The sequence below is a fragment of the Coenobita brevimanus genome, unplaced genomic scaffold (assembly GCF_032717465.1).
Source record: "Coenobita brevimanus isolate Jiangsu-jjx unplaced genomic scaffold, ASM3271746v2 jjx.HiC_scaffold_2676, whole genome shotgun sequence".
Taxonomy (NCBI): Eukaryota; Metazoa; Arthropoda; class Malacostraca; order Decapoda; family Coenobitidae; genus Coenobita; species Coenobita brevimanus.
This window is the reverse complement of record NW_027643627.1, coordinates 82401-91531: the sequence shown is the minus strand read 5'-3', so window position 1 is coordinate 91531 and position 9131 is coordinate 82401. Positions and strand designations below refer to the sequence as shown.

General features: G+C 42.7%; 1 pseudogene; it reads left to right on the top strand.

Annotated features, from left to right (window-relative positions):
- The first annotated feature begins 1285 nt into the window (after positions 1–1285).
- Positions 1286–9131, top strand: part of LOC145389977 (uncharacterized) — a 28168-nt pseudogene continuing 20322 nt past the window's right edge.

The window sequence follows — 9131 nt, the reverse complement described above, 5'->3', positions numbered from 1 at the left end:
TGGAGCCTTTATAGAGAAAATTAAACAAAATAGACAGACAAGAAAAATGGAAATGGCAAAATAAAGTTGATAAAAAGAGAACCCCAAAAGGTAAGCAAAAAAATGACAAAAAGGAAACAACAAAAAATTGTCTATCCATCTATCTATAGCCAGATCCCATAATGAGTTTGTACTTAGAGAGTTATCTCTAACCTGTTCTTTTTTTTCTTTCTAGGTGAAGATGAACGACACGTGAGTAGCGGCCACACGTGTGAGTATTACACACACACACACACACACACACACACACAATGTTTTATTCGCCCCTGTGTAGAGTATAACTCTCTTGTGTGGGGAGGCTCCTCACATACACTCTTCTCAACAAGGTGGAGTCAAAGGCTTTTTGTCTCATTAACTCTCCTTCTGGAACGATGCAGGAATGTAGAAGTGAAAAAAAGAAAGACAATGTGATGGTGTGAAGGATGTAGGTGGTAGATTATTAACCCATGGGGATGAAGCAAGGACGAGATGGAAAGAATATTTTGAAAGCCTGATAAATGGGAATAGAGGGAGCAGAGTGGCTGTGAACATGATTGGTTTTAGGGGTGTGCAGAGAAGGAATGCAGTGCCAGGAGACGTGACACTCGCACAGGTGAAGATTGCTGTGAAGCGGCTGAAAAATGGGAAAGCAGCTGGGGTTGATGACGTGTATGCAGAGATGATTAAGTGTAGTGGTGAGAGAGGAATTAAATGCTTGTTGGAGATATATAAGAAGGCATGGATGAGTGAAACTGTGCCTGCAGAGTGGAAAATGGCTGTGATTGTACCCCTGTAAAAAAATAACAGTGAGTGAAGTGAGTGCATGAACTATCGTGGCATAAGTTCACTGAGTGTGGTAGGGAAGGTGTATGGAAGAATTATTACAGAGAAAGTAAGAGAGAAATCAGAAGTCCTAGTAAGTGATAAACAGGGTTGCTTTAGGAGTGCCAGAGGATGTGTGGATCAAATATTTGCAGTGAGACAGATAACAAAGAAAACTTGTGAGAAGGACCATAAGGTGTGTATGGCTTTCATGGATCTGGAAAAAGCATACAACAAAGTGGCTGCATGAGATCAAGTAGTGTCTAGAGTTGTCATTAGGCGACCGAAGCCGATGAATGCAAGCATGTCGATGTCTTTGTAATCAATATCATACAATACAAAAAGGTAGCCAAGACTCAGACCCATACATTCTAAAGGGGGCAACATGGGATTGACTATTACCATTTACTCTCTCCTATCTCTAAATGTTTTGGACTATGATAACATGATCTTGAATCTCTACACTCCAAAGAGGGGAGTAACTCTTACAGCTTCACATTTCTTCAGGTGGGAGGGTGAGGGTGCAGGAGAGCCAGGCAGTGAAGAGAGCATGGACTTGTCTGAAGGTGTCAGCAGCAGCAGTGGTACCCTTGCCAACCAGTCTCCCCTCTCAGATCACACATCCATCCCACCTCCTATTTACTCCTACCAGCAGTCTGTTCAAGACCCTCTCAGGTTCCCCATGCAGGTAAGACTTTAGTGATACAGACTGCACTGAGGTAATGATAATGTATACATTGTGTGTGTGTGTGTGTGTGTGTTCTTACCTAATTGTATCTTCACAGGAATGAGTCAAACTTGTACTGTCCCATATATTAAACCATTTTTATCATACATATCCTTAACACTTTTCGTACACGTAAGAGTTATATGCGGTGGCTGAATCGGTAGAGAGGCGGCTTGCAGTCCTGATGGACCCAGGATTGAATCCCGGCTGGGGCAGGGAACAGTTTAAGGATTTGAATTTCCTAAAAAGCAGACTTTCCTGATCTACCAGATGACCCGCCGACATGTCATAAAAGTACCCCTGCTAATACCAGTACACCAGTCCTGTATGAGACAGCCCTAGCATGTATTCAATATGGACAGTGGGTGTTAGTGCCAAAGTGGTGACATGTGGAGGTGTAGGAGGACTACTGGGCCTTGGGATAGGCCACTGCCCCCAAGAAATAGGCCCTGAACCTCTGCCCAGAGTCAGACACGTAAAAAAACAAAAAAATGCTAATGACTTTTGGGCCATTGCTCTGGCACTGTTGTTATCAAACCATTTTGGAGAGTTTGATCTTTTACTTAACTGTTGACCTGGTATGAATAAATCTATACCAGGCAGTATTAAGTCATTAATGTGGGACTGGACAGAATTGACATCACTAGAGAAGATAGCCTGCCATGGAATGTCAGCAAGATAATCAATGTGCCATTGGGTCACCTTGACAGGTTCAGAATAGGGAGGTCTGGGGGGGCTGACTAATGAGGCTTTGATGAGACTGTGGTCAGAGGATCCAAGTGGTGACAGTACTTCTATCCTGTATTGATCTGGATTATTTGTCTGGAACAGATCCAAGAGATGGGCATTATGGCCAGGATTATCTGGTATTCTGGTTAGTTGCTTTACCAACTGTGTGAGATTAAATGATTCTGCAAACGGCTCGCACTCTAGACCAGCATCGTCAATCCTGGCAGAATGCAATAACCATTCAACATTAAGTACGTTAAAATCACCCAAAATGGTAATCTTGGTGCTAAGAACAAAGTTAAAGTTACTCAACTGTGTGGATATGGAGTCAAATACACTGGGTTCTGAAGAAGCATTGGGGGAGTGATAGACTACACAGACACATTTGGTAATATTTAGATAATATAGTTTATACAGTGGTAATCAAAATTAGTTGAAGTGAAGTTTAAAACAGTGTCAACTGCATATTCAGATTTGGTATAACAACAGGTGCCGCCCTTGTTACAGAAGTTTGTGAGGAGATGGTAACCAGGAAAACAAAATGGGGAAATTCAGTAGAGGGAGAAATTTGGGGTTCTGTGAGGAACAAGGCTAGAGAGGATATGGACTGTAGGAAAAAATGAACTGAATTCTAATTGGTACCGAAAGCACGGACACTGGCGAAGAATAAGGCTGCACCTGCTCTTCTCCGCTGACAAGCAAGAACAGAATTTGCAACAGTTGCTGCTGGTACAGTTGCTTCATGGCAACCAGGAGGACCCTGTGCTGCCAGCCCTACCTTGCCGGTGGTGGCAATCCAAGATATCACCTCGTTTGCTGATGTTAATGTAGCAGCCATTGGTAAAGGGAATGGAAATAGGAGGTGTGATATTTTACGTGCATATAGTATGGTGTAGACAGTTGAAGGTACTGGTATTAAGAGAATATGCTGGCCTACTCTCTGTGTAAATGAAAGCACTGAAAATGTTCAGCAAAGGGTGATGGTAAGGATCAATTCCTGAGGGCTGGTGAAATGAGGGCTCCAGCTCTCCCTGGCATAAGCTTGCCCTCCACCTCAGAAGTGCCGCCCTGTTCAACTGGTGCTACAGTCTACTCCTGGTAAATATTCAAAATAAAGAGTAAAAAATTAAAAGGAGTAAGAAATTAAAGTTTCTTATACAACACTTGAACTTGTTGTGTACAGTAAAGCAGTATAGTGTCAGACAGGTTTTTTCTTTCTTTTAAATTATTCTAATGCTAATACTATCTTCATTGCTAAACAATTCACCATCAATCTGCCTATAGCAAGACACAATCATGGAAAACATAATCACAAACGAATCATCTCCATGTCACCCTGTCCTCTGCCAAGAGGCTGCTCTCTCTCTCTCCAACTCATATCCCCTCTCTCATATACATTTCCACCCCATTCCTTCATCTCATGCATGGTCTGCCACTCCCCCTACCCTCTGCCTCACTGACATTCCCTCTCCTGGTCAGTCTGTCATTCTCCATATTTTCAACATGGTTAACCATCTCAGTGAACTGCAGACATTAATGCTGTGTTCAAGCAGAATGGGCGCCTGGTGGACGCTGCGATGGAGGAGGAGGAGGAGATGTTTGCCCTCAGTGGAGCGGAGGCCCCCATCGCACACAGGGGCACACCTCTCAACCTCACACATCCAGAGTACACCCTACCTGACACAGAGATCTATGAGCCAGAAACAGGTAAGGTACAGTTAGAGACAGGTAATGTATTCCCAGACAGGTTGTGTACAGCCATTTGCAAAACTTTACATCTTATCATCTGCAGCATCCATCTGCAATTCTCATTCCTGTCCTCAGCATCACACACCCGCAGTACACCGTGCCTAACAGAGAAATCTGTTGGCCAGAGACACGTAATGCACAGTTCCTGACAGTAATACTGATCTTTTTTTTAAATGAACATTTATGAGGTACAGACAGACAGAGACAGTGATCTATGAGCCAGTGACAGGTAAGGTACAACCCTCCCTCCTGCCTCCCCAAGTTCTGCATTTAAAAGCAGGCTTCAAGTTTCTACAGGGTGATTCAATACTCTGATGCCTAAGAATAATGCCAGTACAGCACACCACCATTATCCGATGGGGTTAAATTATGGAAAGTGGATCGGATAATGATTTATGGGATACCGGGACAATTAAAACATGGGTTTAATAAGGCTATGTTTGAGGCCAAGTGGAACCCACACCCTTCCCCCTCTAAAAAAGTAACAACAGCAACCTTAGACATGTGGAGAGAATGGAGAATGAAACTCTGACTAAGAGGGTGTATGTAGGTGAGGTGCAGGGAGGGAGAGGGAGGGGTAGACCAAGGATGAGGTGGAGGGATGGAGTTGAGAGGTATATGAAGGAGGGGAGAGTGAGTTGGGGGGAAGGTAGTCAAATGGTGGGTGACAGAGCGACTTGGAGGCGTTTTGTCTGCGGCCACCCTTTGCGGGATTTGGGCGTCGGGCTATAGATAAATAGATAGAACCTTAGACTGGTCCCTAGACCTCCTTTAATGCCTTAGCTGACTACTTTCCATCACTGTATCACCTATGAGTATGACTGAAAGAGTGATCAGAGATTGAGTAGATGTAACACACTAACCAAACAGGTGTAACTAACCTTATTGAGTACCAGGTCCTGTTGAGCCATCATCATGGGTCTCTTTGAGGCTGGGGGATACGTGGTGTCCCAGGGCACTCACTCGTCATTGCATTTGCTCTGGCAAAGAAGAGAAATCTAGTTGACAGGAATAAATGTTTGTTTTGCCAGACAAAATTACTGTGCCTGCAATTCCTACATATTTATTTTATTTTCTGCAAAACAGCTGAGTGGTGAGTGAGGGATGGAGTGACAGTGGTCAGATGGGGAAGAAGTAGATGCAAGGGCTGTGGCTGTAAACACAGCTGACGTTTGTGGGCATAGGAGTCATAATAATTCTGCTGTTCAGTACAATATTTCCTCCCATATCATCTATCTATCTATAGCCCGACGCCCTAATTCCGCAAAGGGTGGCCGCAGACAAAACGCCTCCAAGTCGTTCTGTCACCCATCATTTGACTACCCTCCCCCCAACTCACCCCTTCCTCCCTCATATACCGGTACCTCTCAACTTCATCCCTCCACCTCATCCTCGGTCTAACCCTCCCTCTTCCTCCCTCCACCTCACCTACATACACCCTCTTAGTCTTTCACTCTCCATTCTCTCCACATGTCCAAACCACCTCAGTGTATTTCCCCTAATCTTCTCAACCACATCCACATCCACCCCACAATGTTCCTTCTCTTCTTCATTCATCAATCTGTCCCTCCATGTCACTCCACATGCTCCTCTCAAGTAACTCATTTCCACTGCTCTCACTCTTGACTTGTTTCCCTCTTGCAAGGTCCACACCTTACTTCCATACGTCAGGGTAGGGCTCACAATACTATCATGCAGTGACTTCTTAACTTCCATACTCACCTTCCTATTTGTCATCACTGCTCCAACAACCTTCCTTCCCTGCTGTACCCTTTCACATACTTCATCCCCCAAAGTTCCATTCTTACTCATCACACTACCCAAGTACTTGAATGCACTCACATTCTCCATAATAATAATGTAGGAAAGAATAAATTTATGGTCTTCAAGAGGAATGAAGTCAATGAATGTACAGTGAGGTAGGATGACGAGGAAATGGAAAATGTGAGTGCATTTAAGCACGAGTACTTGGGTAGTGTGATGAGTAAGGGTGCGAGTGTGGAGGATGAAGTGCTTGAAAAGGTGCAGCAAGGAAGAGAGGTTGCTGGTTCTTTGAAAGCAGCGATAAGAAATAGGAAACTGAGCATGATGTTTAAAAAAAAATGCCTGCATGATAGTACTGTATTGTGATGCCAACTCTAACATATGGAAGTGAAGCTTGGACCTTGTTTGAAGGACACAAGTCATGAGTGATGGCAATGGAAATGAGTTATTTGAAAGGAGCATGTGAGGTTACATGGAGAGACAGTCTGACAAATAAGAAAGTAAAAGAGCACTGTGGTGTGGATGTGGATGTGATAGAGAGCGTTAGGAGAAATACACTGGGGTGGTTTGGCCATGTGGAGAGGATGGAGAGTGAGAGACTAATGAGGAGAGTGTATGTGAGTGAAGGGGAGAGGGAGAGAGGGAGGGGGCAGCTGAGGATGAGATGGAGGGATGGAGTGGAGAGGTATATGAGAGAGGAGGTTTTGAGCTAGGAGGAGGGCAGTGAAATGGCGGGGGACTGGGCGACATGGAGGCCATTTGTTTGTGGTCACCCCTTATGGGATTGAGCCATCTGGCAATAGATAGATAGATGGATAGATAGAATAGTAATATTAATAATACAGTAAAAGTCCTCCAATCCGACCACCAATAATCCGAAAATCCCAATATTCAGAATTTGCCAAGGCAAAAATTTTCTATTTTTTCTGGTGTTTTTCCAATTCTTCTGGGCTATATCTAAGGATTTATCTGGTTTGGACTTGCCCATGGACTTCGATATACATGCCTTCATCTATTCATCTACACTTCTATGCATTTCCAGTGAGTAAAACAATAATTCATATCATTTATGTGTTTATTTAAAGATCATGTACATATTTGGAATATTTTCAAAGGCCCCTCTTAATAGTCCTAAAAAAAACAATCAAAAGACCCTCAGTTCCATGTGATTCGTATTAGAGGACATTTACTGTACTGTAATAATAGTAATAACAATACTGATACTAATCCTAATACTACTACTACTACTACTGCCACTATCTATCTTCCTATCTATCAGCTCCCAGTCGCCTTGATCCTGTAAAGGGTAGCCACAAACAAATCACTTCCACGTCACCCTGTCCCTTGCCATTTCACTGCCCTCCCCTCAGCTCACACACCCCTCTCACATACCTCTCCATTCCATCCCTCCATCTCATTCTTGGCCTCCTCCTCCCTCTCCCCTCCTCCACCTCACTCACATACACTCTCCTCATTAGTCTCTCACTCTCCATTGTTTCCACATGGCCAGTGTATTTCTCCTAATCCTTTCTGTCACATACACATCCACACCACAATGCTTCTTCACTTCCTCATTTGTCTGTCTCTCCATGTAACTCCACATGCTCCTCTCAAATAACTCATTTCCACTGCTGTCACACTTGACTTGTGTCCTTCCAACAAGGCACAAACTTTGCTTCCATATGTTACAGCAGGTTTCACAATACAGTACTCTCATGGAGCAGCTTTTTTACTTCCATGCTCACTTCTCTGTTTTTTATCACCGTTTTCAAAGCACCAGCAACCTTTCTTCCCTGTTGTACCCTTTGAAGCACTTCTTCCTCCAAACTTCCACCGTTACTCATCACACTACCACACTACCCAAGTACTGTACTTAAACAGACTCACATTTTCCATTTCCACATCATCCAACCTCACAGACCATTCAGTGACTTCATTTCTCTTCAAGACCATAACTTTACTTTTCCCTATGTTCACCTTTAGATTCCATTTCTTATACGCTTTCCCAAACTCTTTCACCAAGCCTTGCAGTTCCCCTTTGTCTTTTCTTAACAATACAGTACCGGTATTATCTGCAAACAACAGAACAGGAAGTTTCCAAATGCTGCTCTCTTTCATTAGGGCTGCACCAGTATTCACTGCCCTACCTTGCATCTCTTTTATAATCCTATCCATATACAGATTGAACAATGATGGAGTCATGACACATCCCTGTTTGAATCCAACATTCAGATAGAAAAATTCACTCAGTTCACCATCCACATGCACTGCAGCCTTAGCACCCTCATACATATTCTTCACAGCATTCAGCAGCTTCCCATTTACTCTATTAAGTAAAAGTCCTTTAATCCAACCACCAATAATCTGAATATCCCAATGCTCCAAATTTTTTGAGCTGGCAGATAATTTTAAATGCAGTAATAAATATAAGTGTATTAAGTGAAAATTAAGTGAATTACAGTAAGTTACTGTTTAGTTAACTGAGTGAAAACTAAGCTATCAAGTGGATTTTTTCTCTGGGCTTTGTCTGGGCTTTTTCAAAGGATTTATCTGGCTTGGACCTGCTCTTGGACTTGGAATAACTGCCTGCAACTATTCAGCTACACCTTTATGCATTTCCAGCGAGTAAAACAATGACCCATATTATATTAAGTGTTTATTTAATGATCATGTACATATTTCTAATGTTTTCTGAGGTCCCTCTCAAAAAAAAAAAAAAAAAAAAAAAAAAAAAAAGTATTCAAAAGACCCTCAGTCCCCTGTCATTCAGATTACAGGACTTTTACTGTATATTTTTAATATTTTCCACATGCTATGTTTATCCATTCTGTCATATACCTTCTCCAAATCCATGAAGGCTGCATACAACTTCTTTCCCTTCTCTAGAAACTTTTCCACTAAAGACCTAAGGATGATTACCTGATTTACACAACCTCTTCCCTTCCTAAAATCTCCCTCTTCTTCTCCAACTTATTCCTCTGTTATTTCTCTAACTCTGTCAGTAAGCATCCTACCATATACTGTTCCTATTACACAAATACCCCTATGATTGATACACACTTCTTTTTCACCTTTTCCTTTGTACAGGGGAAAAATTATACATGACTTACAATCCTCTAGGATTCTGTCTTCCTGCCAAGCCAATCTTCACATCTTCCATATCCATTTCACTACTATCTCTTGCCCATGCTTTAACATTTCACCACACACCTCATCAATTCCTAGAGCTTTCCCCATTTTTACTTACTTCATTGCTTCCACTACTTCCATCCTACTGATCTCTTCCTCCCTTCTCACCTACCTCCTGCTCCCAGCCACTCCC